The sequence below is a fragment of the Zonotrichia leucophrys genome, unplaced genomic scaffold (assembly GCF_028769735.1).
Source record: "Zonotrichia leucophrys gambelii isolate GWCS_2022_RI unplaced genomic scaffold, RI_Zleu_2.0 Scaffold_70_233381, whole genome shotgun sequence".
NCBI classification, from domain to species: Eukaryota; Metazoa; Chordata; class Aves; order Passeriformes; family Passerellidae; genus Zonotrichia; species Zonotrichia leucophrys.
The window spans coordinates 30,167-43,836 of NW_026992275.1; positions in this window are offsets into that span (position 1 = coordinate 30,167).

Sequence of the window (13,670 nt, forward strand, 5' to 3'; positions counted from 1 at the left end):
CCCCACCGGTGCTCGTGTTCACAAGTGTGACACCACAAATCCCATAATAATGATTGTTCTAACCAAAAAGTTCTATCACAACCCCCACAACGTAGGGCTATCCAGGCAGCACAATGTGGATCGTGACAGTCAAGGCAATGTTCCTTTGCTGGATTTGTTAAACGAAAAGTTGATAATGAGTCAATAAAACCAATCAGCTCCTGGGTTGTCCGACAATAGTGTGTCAGTGCTCTGTCCACCGCTTTCGAGTATCCCTTCAGCTGTAGCAATAGCGGTTGTAGGACCAGAAGCAGTTTCTTTCCCAGTCGCTCCTTGTCCTCCTCCGTGAGGCGGTCCACCAAAGGCTGCATTAAAAGCAGGTTTAGTCCACTTAGCAGGCACCCACAGAGGCCCTGTAGGTGAGGAAACACAAAGATACCCCCGACCCCAATATAATACTTTCGCAGATTTTTCCCATAATCCTGTACTGGGGTTCTTATACCTAACCCAGACCTCTGTTTCCTTAGTATTTTCCTGACCTGACCTTGGATGATGTTTAATTGCAGGAGGGGTATCATCTTCCCCAAAAATACATAAATGATTAATTACATACAACACCTTAGCCAAACATGCTTGTGGATCTCTCAAATCTTGATGTTTTTCAATATATTGCTTAAGGGTACCGTTTGCTCTTTCCACTATTGCCTGTCCAGTAGGGGAGTGTGGAATACCTGTCACATGCTTAACTGACCACTGATTCAAAAATTTTTGAACCCTAGCACTCACGTAAGCTGGAGCATTATCCGTTTTGATACTTTTTGGAACTCCCATGACAGCGAAGCAACTTAACAGGTGTCTGATAACATGTATAGCTTTCTCTCCTGCCTGAGCCGTAGCCCATATGTAATGACTATACGTGTCTATAGTGACGTGCACACACTTGACTTTACCAAATCTAGCGATATGTGTAACATCCATTTGCCATTTCTCATTTATTTCTAAACCCCGAGGATTAACTCCAATGCCTAAACCTATTCCACCATTATGATAACTACATGTTGGACATGCTCTAACAATAGCTTTAGCTTCTGACAAACTCAATTCAAATTGCTTTGCTAATCCTTTTGCATTTTGATGATATCTACTATGTGCTTCTCTGGCCAATGTATGCTTATCAATAGGACAAGAGTTATCAATGGGTAGGGTAACCAGTTTATCTGCACGTTCATTTCCTTCTCCTAAACCTTCAGACCATTTATGGCTCCTGATATGAATCACAGAATACGCTGCATTTCTCTCCCGTAGAGCTTTCCTTAATTGTACCAACAACTCATACAATCGTTTATTATTCACTTCCTTAATTGCTGCTTCCTCTATTTGTTTGACTACTCCTGCAACATACATAGAGTCTGTAACCACATTTAAAGGCTCCTGTAAGTTGGATACTGCCCATACTACTGCTAACAATTCCAAAGTTTGTAAACTATCCATAGGGTCTGCTGTGAGGAGTTGATGTTTCCATAGTCCTTTTTCTTGCCAAGTGACAGCAGCACGCCTTGATTTCTTTCCTGCATCTGTAAAGGCTGTAATAGCTCCTTCTATAGGGCGTTCTTCTCTCAAGGGTCGAGTAATCCAGTTCCATTCTGTCATCCATTGCAAAACTTTAGGCACTAATTTGCTGGTATCTACTTTTGCAGACGATGTCAATAATGCTTCCTGTAAATCCTTTGAATTAATCAGGTACCAGTCCAAGGTTTCTTTTTCCATAGGCAATCTAATGGTAGCAGGTTCTCTACCATCCACTTCAAGAATTCTGAGACGCCCCTTTTTGATTAATGCAGCCAATTGTTCAATTTTTGAACATATTGTTTTCTTATGCTGTAATGGTGGAGACAACCATTCCAACACCCGTATCTCCCCCGTTTTCTTTTGTTGTTGAGAGAGAGCACCAAGCAGGTGGCAAGGGCTATTCCAGATAGTAAGGTCAATAGGGTGGTCGAGTTGTGGACGAGACACGTACCCCTGTTGTACACAGTTACTGATTCGCTGCAAGGCAAGACGATGCTCCTTTGTCAGGCATACAGGAGTAGTAGGGTCAACACCCTTTAACAAAGGCCGTAGGGCTTCTAACAAATAATTTGGTATTCCCACAATAGGTTTTAGCCACTGTAAGTCCCCCAGCAACTTCTGTGCATCATGTAGAGTCTTAATGTCCAATTGTAATTCCAATTTTTGAGGTATCACTATTTGATCCATCAAAGTCCATCCCAAATATTTCCAGGGCTTTGTAGTTTGAATTTTCTCTGAAGCAATAACAAGTGAATATGCAGCAAGAGTGTTTTTAATAATGTCAATCTGCAAAGAGGAAAATGGTTGTTGCTGTGCAAACAAAATATTGTCCATGTAATGATATATTATAGTTGCTGGCCATCTGCGACGTAGTGGCTGTAATGCTGCATCAACATAAAGCTGACATAAAGTGGGAGAATTCCACATGCCCTGTGGAAGAGATATCCATTCAAATCTTTTATCTGGTTCTCCATGATTTATTGCTGGTAAAGTAAAAGCAAATCTCTTCGTATCATTAGGATGCAGGGCAATGGTGAAGAAACAATCCTTTAGGTCAATAATTAAGAGTGGCCAGTGTTGTGGAATCATAGCTGGATTTGGAAGACCAGGCTGTAAGGCCCCCATAGGTTCCATTTGGTAATTTACAGCCCGCAAATCATGTATTAAACGATATTTCCCTGATTTCTTTTTGATCACAAAAATAGGTGTATTCCAAGGGCTCGTGGAAAGTTGTAAATGTCCCTTTGAATATTGTTCCTCCACTAATTCATGAGCATGCATAAGGCTTTCCCCTTTTAGTGGCCATTGCTTAACCATCACCGGTGTATCTGTTTTCCAGGTGAGTGGAATGGGGAAAGTCCAAGCAATGGCAATTACCCCAAAGGGTGCTGATTAGTTAACACCACTCCCAATTGTGTTAAAATGTCCCTTCCAATTAAACAGGAGACTGTAGGAGGCAGTTGCACAATTGAAAACACAGCAGATATTTGTTGATCCTCAATGCACACAGACAAAGAAGGTGACCTGCTTGCCAATGTAAATCCTCCTACTCCTGTGAGCATGTTTGCTGATGGGAATAGAGGCCAATGTTGTGGCCATGCTTCTGGAGAAATAATGCTGGTATCTGCTCCTGTATCCAATAATCCATAAAGGGTTATGCTCTGATGCCCATAAGTAATTTCAACCTTTTGCTTTGGTCTATTTTGTAAATCCACAGTTAAAAGTGTAACACCAGTAGAGCTACCGTTTTCCCCGTGCTTTGCCCAGTGCCATCGTTGATTCCCCGATGCATTGTGATAGGGCCAAGGCAACTAAAGATTCCACACATTGTTTTGGCTGCAGTGGTAGCCATGATTGTATGTCCCTGGTCAAGTCCCGCAGCAATAACTCGGCATCTAACAATAAGCCAGGTGACAGGCTCCTCTATCCTAATGCACATTCCACATTGAGGGAAATCCAGAAAAGGATATAGAGGGCTTTGGAAATGTTGAGGCATTTAGGCCTCAGGTGGGGAGTTCTTTCAGGAGAAAAGAGGTACAAGAGCAGAAAAGTTTCCCACAGTGGACGTGACAAATAACAATCTGGCACTTGGCTAGAAGCTGTGCTTTTAGGGTGGCACAAGCTTGTTTAAAGTACAATGCTTAGAAGCTACATGTGCAATGAGTGTGCTGTGCTTAGAACCAGTCCTCATGTTTCACATGCTCTGGGTGCCTTGGTCAGCAGGAGGTTGCTGAGCTGCAGGGCACTTGGACACCTGCCTGGAGGAGCTGGTGCAGGGCAGGTACAAGCTGCAGGCAGAGCTGTGAGCCCAGAGCCCATGGCAGTGACACTGCTGGGGCTCTGTCTTCATGCCTGTCCCTGTGCTTGCTCTGTCAGCTGGCACCCATTCCGTGCCAAAGGTGCTTTTGTGGGGAGGTTTGCACAGCAGTGCTGAGGCCCTGGCAAGTCTGATCTCAGTGCTGGGATCTGGAGGGTTCATGTTCTGATCTGGAGGCTTGTTCATACAGAAGGGTTGAGGGCATGGCATGGAAGGGAGGAAGCCTTGCAGGGAAACAAAGAGAGGCCCTTTCCAACAGCATCCTGCTACCTCTTAGCACTGTTCTTCTCCTGACTTGGTTGGACAGGCAAAGTTAGAGGGGAGTTGTGAGCCAACTGATGTTTCTGCACCAGGCCAGAGGTGCAGGATGTCTTTGGGTGCAGCTGTTTTCTCCTCTTCCTTTTGCTGCTTAGAGTCAGTGGAACACTTTGTCCTATTCTCAGACAGTGGGAATATAGAAGCCTAAAGAGCAATGTCCTGTGTTCCCCAGCTCCATGTTGCTTAGAAGAGGCTTAGGAATTCTTTAACATCAATAAAGTTTAGAGTAAAAATGATGGTGGCCTAGGGCTGTTATCTGTATGACCCAAGTGACACAAGAGCTGAATGCCACTGAGACAGATTTTGCAAAGTGCACTGGTGCCTTTAAAATGTGACATAGTAGTAGAACTTAGTGTTCATTTGAGGGTGCAATAGGTAAATTGATGCCCTTGAAGGGGTATAGGAAATGGTTTTTCTTCTGCCATGGGGATGGCACTAAATGTCCTGTGCTGAGCCAGTTTCTTTTCCTGCAGGATTATTGCCACGAGCTGGTGTGCCTCACTGCCAGGGAAAGGATCGTTGTGCCAATTCGGGCCATTGGTGCCCGAGCTGTGCTGGACTTCCCTGCCCAGCTGGACTTCTCCAAGTGTCCAGTCAAGGTCAGCACCCAGCAGACTCTGCTGGTGCGCAATGTCGGTGCCCGGGCAGCTCGGTACCAGCTGAGCACCCAGAGGTGAGGCAGCTCATCTGTCCCTGTGCAAACACCTTTGGGTGAGAGCGGAGTTGGGAAAGAGCTACAGAAGGAACCAAGCATCGGATCTGCTGCCCTGCAGCCTGGCTGGGAGTGAGCAGGATGGAAGGCATCTGCTCTTGCTTTCAGTGGCCTTGCAGCTTTCTCTGTCCCAGATTTCCTGGAGGCTGCTGGAACATGTTGGGAGCTGGCTTGCACCCTGCTGAGCACAAGCAGCTTCTGAAATGCTTCCTCAGCACTGTCAGCCAAGCAGAGCCATTCTCTGGGAGGCCACAGGCATGTGTCTTTGCAGTGGTCCTGGAGGGGACCTGTGGAAATCATCTGAGCAAACACACTGCTCAAAGCAAGAGCAGTGTCTGGGGGTTGCAAGGTGCCATTGGGAGACATGGACCTGTCTTTAGATGCCATACAAGGAAACAAACATGTCAATGGACCTAGTTATAAAAGCAGAAGAAAACAACCTTTTAAAACCCCCTCCATACCTTATCTTTTCTGCCTGTCAGGTGCAGTAGTGATTCATTGAGAGGATGGATCTAACAGGATGAGAAGTGTCTTAAGGAGCAGCTCACAATTAACAGAGAAAAGCCCAAAATTTAGCTTTCCAGGCCTATCTCTTAGGAGTAATTTTCCTTTGGTTATGTCAGTTTCAGGGATGTCTCCTTGACAGCTCTTCTAGCTGTGGGCTCAGGGAACAGTTTAGTGGTGTTGGGTGAAATTCAGAGGAGTTAAGTTTAGCTGTGGAGCTTGTGTCTTTGGGTCTTGGGGAGCCAGGTGTGTGTGAGAGATGAGTGCTGCAGCAGGAACAGAGGAGTCTGGTGGGTACAGCCCAGGGATGGAGGAGATGCGGGGGCTGATTTGCACTCAGTTTTTCAGTCCTGACAGCTGAGTCCTGAACTTGGCTGGATACTCTTCTCTTAGTAATTTGAAAAGAAGAGGACACCTTCTTTCTCAGGCAAGGCCTGAAGTCATCCGTGGAATGTTATTCCCATCGTGCCACCTGAAGGCAGGAGCATGTAACATGGGGCAGGAGTGGGAAGGGAAGGGAATGGAAGGTAGTGCTGAAGCCTGGCCAGGGATTCCCCTAACTGGCAGCTTCTCTATTGCGGTGAAATTTCTGGCCAAAGCCTAAGAACAGAATGCTGTGCCTTGCCCCCAGCAGGCCCTGATCCCCCCAGCCCCAGCAGAGCTGCAGCAGTGCTGGCATCAGCCCCGGGGCAGATGCAGGAGCACGAGCACTGATCTGGCTCTGGCTGCTGGGGCCTTGTCCTTCCTCCCCTCCCTCCAAAGTCTCACGTCCAGCACACGAACATTGCTGGCCCAAGGCTTCTCCATCAGCCAGCAGTGATGTTCTCACCAGTGGCAATGGGAACAGGTCAGCCCATAATTACAGCAAGAGGTCCTGAATGAGCAGAACCTGAAGCAAGTTCATCAGCTGTTACTACTGACATGAACAAAGTTCAGCTTGCCAGATGTTCTCTTTGTTTTTGTGTGTGATGCATTCATCAGCAAAGTCCCCAGCACACATTTGAAGTGACAGATTGACCGGCAACAAAGCACCAAGAGCAGGAAATTTTGTTTCCTCACTGGGGCTGTAGAAGGGCACAAAGCCCAGCAGCTGCTGGGCAGAAGCACATTTCCCCTGAGCTGTCCCTGAGCATCAAAGCACAGAGTCTTGTGTTTGTCAGGCAAGAGCTGTTTACCTGGTGACTAAATCCTGATTGTTCCTGTTAAATCCAAAGTGCACCAACGCATCTGCATCATTATTTCCAACACATTGCACAGAGTTTCTCTGCTGGGCCAAGCAAACAGTTACCAGCCTTCATGACAGCCCAGAGTCCCAGACTGCATTGCTGGTAAACACACAGAAACCTCCGGTTCTGCTTCCTTGATGTGCTCCTGCTCATGGTGCTTCATTTAGCTGGGATTGGACCCTTCAGACTGTAAATGGCATCGTCCTTTTGGGTTTCCATGTCACTGCATTGCTCTAATCTGCATTTGCACTCTTTCAGAGTTTTGATTGCTCCTTTTCTTAGAGCAGCTTTCATTGAAATGCTTAGAAAAGTTGCCCTTTTTAGGCTAAATCACGATGTTTCCAAGGTAAAATAAACCAAAGAAGCACACTGCCAATTCAACAGGAACTATTCCTTGGTCTTCAGGGAAAAGTTCCTTCTCCCTGTCTGATTCCTAGGCTGTAATCTCCCGGGACAGGGAGTGCCCTAACCTTTGCATCTCTTGAGATGAGGTTTATAGGCAGCAGGAAAAGAGAAATTCCTGAGGCAATCAGTGTCAAGCTGTGCATGCAAATAGCTCTGAAGCCTCTCTGTGCTTTTCACAAAGCATTCTCTGATGGGATTGCTGGCAGTGGGAGCCTTGAGCCTCATTGCAGACAGCTGGATGCAGAGTATGGGGAGCTGAGGTCATTTTCCCCCCCAGGATCTTGTGAGGGCTGGATCTTGTCAGCAGTGGCTCAGTGGCTGTTTGTGATCCTGTCTGTTCTGTCTCTTGTGCTGCCTGTGCTTGGATTGTCCCTGCTTGCCCAAGGGAGCTGCAGGGAGCTGCAGTGCAGCAGGAATCTCATGGCCAGGTGTCCCCAGGCCTGACCCCTCTCTCTGTGTTGCAGTCCTTTCTCCGTGGTGCCGGCCACAGGAGCTCTGGGCGCTGGTGACACCGTGCAGGTGACAGTGGCATTTCACCCGCTGGCCAGCGGTGCCCATTGCGGCTCCCTGGCCGTGTGCTGCAGCTCAGGTGAGTGCTGGGCCCTGCAGGGCACAGGACAGTTCTGCACATGGCTCCCTCTGTGCCATCCCTGCATTCCCTCCAGAGGTGCCTCCCCTGTTCAGCCTTACCCCAAAGCAAACTGAGAACTCCTTGGTGTTTAGGGGCTTGAGAAAGGCAAAGATTTTTGACTGCTGTTTTGCTGGGACTTGCTGAGTGGAGGAAGGAGGAACTCTGATTCTCCACTACGGTGTGGCTATGCCTGGGTGAAGTTGTATTTGATTCCTGGGCAGTGCTGTAGGTGAGGTCTCCATCAGACTCTCTCCAATGCAATGGATTTCTTGCACACCTCTGTCCCATATGCTGCTTCTCCACTGGCTTGCCACAGACCCTTTTTCTATGTGGCCCTTACACATAGATGTAGTTTCTGTCTAACAACATTTTCAGGCCCTCAAGTTCCTTTTTTGTGACAAATCAAAACAATTTTTTCCGTGTTTTCCCCATTTCCCAGGCTGTTCACGCTGTTGCAAACCTCTCACATCTATCTCCCATTTGATTTCTAGACTGAGGGATCCCATTCAGTCTTAATGTAGAAACTGCTCTGTACTCACTAATCTTTCCTTTGTCCCTTTCTTATTTGATTTGCAATGCTCCAGCTTGGTTTTTCAGATCCGAACAGTATAAAATATTTAAAGACTGATGTGGCTGTGGGTTTGGACAGGGAGATGATTTTCATGGTGCTCATTCTGTAGTGGTTTGTCACATTGCAGAGCCAGGCCGGTTGTGTTTCCTCACCTGTGTCCCCTCCTGCTGTGGGCTGTCACTTCACTTGTTCCTCTGGGCCTCCTTTTGCTGCCCACCTGCCCCCAGGCATATTTACTGGTCAGCAAGGAGGGATGCAAGGGATCAGGAGAGACAGGAGTCTCCTGGGATGCCCGGGGAGAGCCTGGGCAAGGCAGGACTGAGCAGGGCTCCTCAGCCCTGTCACCTGAAGGACTTGGATGCCGAAATCGCGGTGATCTGAGTGGGTCGCCGGAGCACATGGACCAATCTCCCTGTCCATCCTGTCACCTTTGGGCCAAATCTCTGCAAACACCCTCAGAAATAAGGTGTTTTAGGAGGTGCCCAGGACGTCCTCACGCTGTACACACAGAGCTGAAGGATGTGATCAATGGAGTGGTCCACAGAACTGCTCCTTCAGTGCAAAACTGGGACACTTTCTTGTGTGCCCTGTGCTTTGCTCTGTTCCTTGTGCTTCCATCAGCCAGTGAGCTGAGCAAAGACTCCCCTTTGCTTTGTTCCAGGTGAGGAAAGAATCCACACAAAGCTCCAGGGAGAAGCTGTAGACGTCAACGTTGGGCTGAGCACAAATTCCGTGGAGCTTGACAAGACTTTCACCACCATGTCAAGCCACAGAACCCTGTTCATTGAAAACAGGAGTAACATCACAGCCCACTTCCAGTGGAAGGCTTTTGCTGCTGAGGAAGAAGAGAATGAAGAGAAGAGGAGGTTGGTTTGAAAGATGCATTTCAGTGAGATACAGGCCCACGACTGAGCTAACATGTGGCCTCAGGGAATGTTGGTGCTTTTGAATGGTTTAGGCCAAGTAAACCATGCCCGGCACTGGGGTGTGTGTCCCTGGGCTTCAGGAGCTCAGCACTCAGCATTCCAGGTCATTTATACTCGAACCAGGGATGGCATTTTGGGAAGGAAAGGTTGATTGTGATGACTGGATTTGCTCAGGTCCTAATTGGGCTCTTGTCTCTCTAATCTTCTTTCTACATGACCTGGCAACATCCTTAAGCATTACCTGAGTTGCCAGTCCCTCTTTCCAAAGGTGATACACCCTCTTTATTCCCTTTAGTTCCTTCAACAGCTCCTTGCCCATGCGGGCTGGTTGTGTGTCCCTGTGCTGCTGTCAGAGAGGTTTTGAGCTCTCAGAGCAGAGAGGATTTTTTGTGAGAGAAGATAGTGCAGGATCCTTTCCCTCTCAGGACATTCTAGTGCCATGCACTGGGATGGGAGCCAAAAAGCTCTGGCTCATGAAAAGGTCTCCCCAGGAGTTTGCTGTCTTCCTCCTGCACAACAAAGTTCCTTCCCCTCTCAGAGCCTCTGTTTTCATGCATATTGCATATAAAAACTTGAATGTCCCTGAAGGGATTTGGTGCCTGAATTCATCAATTTCCTGTGGAAGTGCTCTGGGATGCTCTTGTGAAAGGCAGAGTAGGGAACCGGGTAGGTCCAAAATGGAAGGAACAAAGAGTGATGCTGTTAACATGTAGCTGTAAGCCAGCTTTGTCTCCCCTTGCCAGGGAAATGCTGCAGTGGGTGCTCTGTGATCTTTCTGTGCCCCCCCGAGCAGCTCAGTGGGAGGAAAAGCCACTTGAAATGGCTGGTTGATTCTCCCTCAGCTGTGGCAGAGGCTTTGAGGCAGGAGGTTCTCTGGAGGGATGCTGGCTTTGGAAACCTCTGCTGAGCTTGCAAGTGTGGAGTGAAACTCCCTGCTGGGCCAGGGAACAGCAAGTTGTCCTCTGATCCCTGTGGGACCCTCGTGGCTTGGGCTCAGCCTTTGCTGGGGAGCTGCTGCTGCTCCCCCCCAAGTGCTTTGCTCTCCTGCGCTCACACTTCTCTCTGCAAATCTGTGGCTCATGAAACCATCTGCTGGCCTTGTCTCTCCCTGGGGCTGCAGGCAGTGTTTGCTGTGGCTGCCCAAAGAGCTGTCCCAGGAAAACTTCCCAGAGGAGAAAGAAACAGAGAAGGTGAAGGGAGATCACAGTGCCCTCCTGAGCAGCATGGTCCAGGAGAAGATGGCAAAGGTGCATGAAGACCCCATGCTGTTCTCTGATGACATTTTTTTCATTGAGCCAATGGTAAGTGATAGCTGAGAACATTCTCTTCCTACTCTTCCTCCTCCTCCTTCTCCTCCCACCCACCCTACTCCCTACACCCACCCCTTCCCCGGCTGCGGTCACTGGGAGATCCTCAGCTGGCTCCATGTGCTGGCAGGGAGGACATGGAGTTTCTGTGAGGCTGCAGGGCTCGCTGCTGAAAGCATTTGTGCCGTGCAGGCTCCAGGCAGGGCTGGGGGCCTGACAAAGCCCAGCTCTGCTGCCAGGCTCAAGACAGTGTCTACGTGTCCTGTCAGTGTCCCAGGGAGCAGTTCTTGTAGGCAGGGGCTCCCCCCACACGTGGGGCTCAGCAGAGGCTGTTGGAGCACTGCCAGCTCACACACTGACCTGAAGCTTGCAATTGTTCCCTGGCAAAAGGAGGCCAAATTCAGCCCAAGGTTAATGACAGAAATGCCAATCCCCTCCTGTAACCATGCCTTGCACTATTTCTGAGTGTCCCTTCCCGCGTCATCTGTGAGCCTGGACACAAGGGTGGAAGGTTGAAATGGACCTTTGGAGTTGTCCTGCACACAGGGACAGAAAACCTTTTCCTTTTCTGGTGATGCAAGCAAACTGCCACATGCTCCCATCAACCAGAGCCTTGATTCTGAGTACTGGCATTGTGAGAGATGATGAATGCCTGGTGTGTGCACAGTGCAACATCCCTTCTCATCTTGGAGTAAACCCTAGAATAATGCCAGCCTCTGCTTTCTTTCAGTACAGGTTAAACTAATATTTTTATTTCCAAGGAAGGGGATCATGTTCTCTTCTTGGTTACTCCTATGGCCCATCTAAGGCCAAGAGCCAGCAGGGCACAGTGGCAGTTGCATCCCACTGTAGCTGACAGCAGCATGATGTGCCCAAGAGCTTGTGTCAGAGCAGCAGGAATATTGTGGAGAGTGGGAGCTGATCAGCTGAGCACTGAGAGCTGTGTTGGGCTGGGTTTGGAGTGTTTCCTTGGCTCCTTGTGTTGTTCACTCATCACTGATGCTCCAAACAAAGGCTTACAGGAGGGTGTTGAAAACAAGCAATGTGAAGTTTGCAGAGCAATGTTTTGGTGTCTCTTTCTGCTGTAGGAGGGAGAAATCGGGCCGAATTGTTCGGCTGAAATCAAGGTGACCTTCAAACCCCTGGAAGCACTGGAGTATGGAAGTGTGGCTTACTGCAGCATCTCAGGTGCAGCTCCTTTGCCCTGCCTCTCTCCCCCTCAGTGAAGCCATGGTGCCAGCCTGAGCCCACTGGGCTCCCATGGAAGTGCTGGGAAGGGTCCCTGGTCAGCAGGGCAGTGCTGGCACATCCCCCCTGGCCCTGCAGCTGCCAGGGAGTCTCCCGTGCCAGGCCAGGGCTCAGAATGCTGTGTGTGCCTGACTGATCCCAGAACAGCCCAGGCAGTGCAGGGAGAGGTTTTCATGCCATGGCTTTGCCAGCATTCCCTCAAAGGCCAGAGAGCTCCAGAGCAGAACAGCTTCAGTGAACAAGCACTCAGCCCCTGCAGGCCCCTGGCCTCCAGGATGGCTCCATTTGCCATGGATCCATCATCAGGAAGCAGGAGCTGAGTTAGAAATGGGTCTCCCTGAGCCTGGACCACCTCCCAGTGCCCAGACAGCAGCAGAGCAGAGGGGGCTGAGCCCCACTGAGCCCGGGCTGTTGGTAGAGGGAGCAGCCTTGGCCAGCAGCTGCTGCTCTCCCTGTGTGGCAGTTGTCACCTTGCAGCTCTCAGTCTGTGGAAACAGAACACAGTGCTGAGTGTCACAAGGGGAGCACTTGGGCAACAAAGTCCTGTGCTCCTGGGCCAGGGAGTTTGGGAATTGCCAAACTCTGTAGGAGCTTTGTGCCTGCACTGAATGGATTTCAAAGCTCCTCTAGGTGCATGGGAAGGAAACCACAGAATAACAGTATGGTAAGGATGGAATGGACCTTAAAGATCATCTAGTCCCAAGGCCCCTGCCATGGGCAGGGACACCTCCCCCTAGAGCAGGGAGCTCCAAGCCCCATCCAGCCTGGCTTGGAACACTTGCAGGGCTGGAAGCTCCACAACATCCCTGGGGAACCTGCTCCAGTGCCTCACCACCCTCACAGGAAAAATTTCTTCCCTAATATCTCACCGAAATCTCCTTTCTTTCAATTTCTACCCATTACTCTTTGACCTGTCACTACAGGCACCAGAGGTTTTAAACTCAGCAAACTGGTGGCTCAAATTGGAAAGCAGCCCAGGGAATGGGTTAGAAATTGCAAGTCAGCCTCAGGGGATATGTCCTGAGGGAAGAGAAGGGTCCATATCTTCTCCTGCAGCATCAGGAGCTGGTTGCGTCCAGCTCAGAGTCGGGGACTAGCACTGAGGCAGCCTGGAAAATGCAGTGGAGCAGAGGGAATGATTGTACTGCAATGGACATCTCTCCCCAGGCCGTGAGAGCAGGCTGCCCCTGCAGCTCAGAGGGGAAGGCCAAGGACCCTTGGTTGTATTCAGCTCTCAGACTCTGAACCTTGGGAATGTTTTTGTCAACACCCCCCATGTCTATGAGGTGAGCAGCAGGGCTTGGGATGGATCCTGATGGCTCCTGAGGCAGCAGCAAGCCTGGTGCAGCTGTGGACTTGCTGCCAACCTGGGCAGCTGTGAGCAGGGAATATTTGATGGACTGCTGAAATCTGGGGGGTCACAAAGGTGTGTCTGTTGTTCCTGAAGCCCCAGTCCCTGCTTTTGGGCAGCCTTCCTTAGGGATCAGCTGGGAGGCTTCCTGCAAAAACACCCCTTGGCACATGAAACCAAGCCTGGGTCAAAAAGCTGCATGTTCAGAGGCTTTTGTGGCAGTGCCAGACACAAGGCACCTTTGCACTGGGCTCTGCAGAAGCAGCTGCAACAAACTGGCTGCCTTTGAGCTTCAGCCCACTGCCAACAGCTCCCAGCCAAGTGTCTTCTGCTTATTGCTGCAATCACAGGAAATCCTTGGGAGTTCTCTCCCTTGCTGACCAGTCCCTCACCACACTTCAGCCTCGGTGCATCTCTGGCTCTAGAAAGAGAGAAGTGTTCCTGGGAATAAAGCAAAGGGTTTTTCTACCTATTTGCCTCCTCCCCAGTAGAGTCAAGCTTGCAAAAACTTCATGAGGCACTGCGTCCTGGCAGACACTTTCAAAATCTTGGCTGTGGAAGGGAAAGACATGCTTAGTTTTCTCACCAAAAGATGGTGCTGTCTGT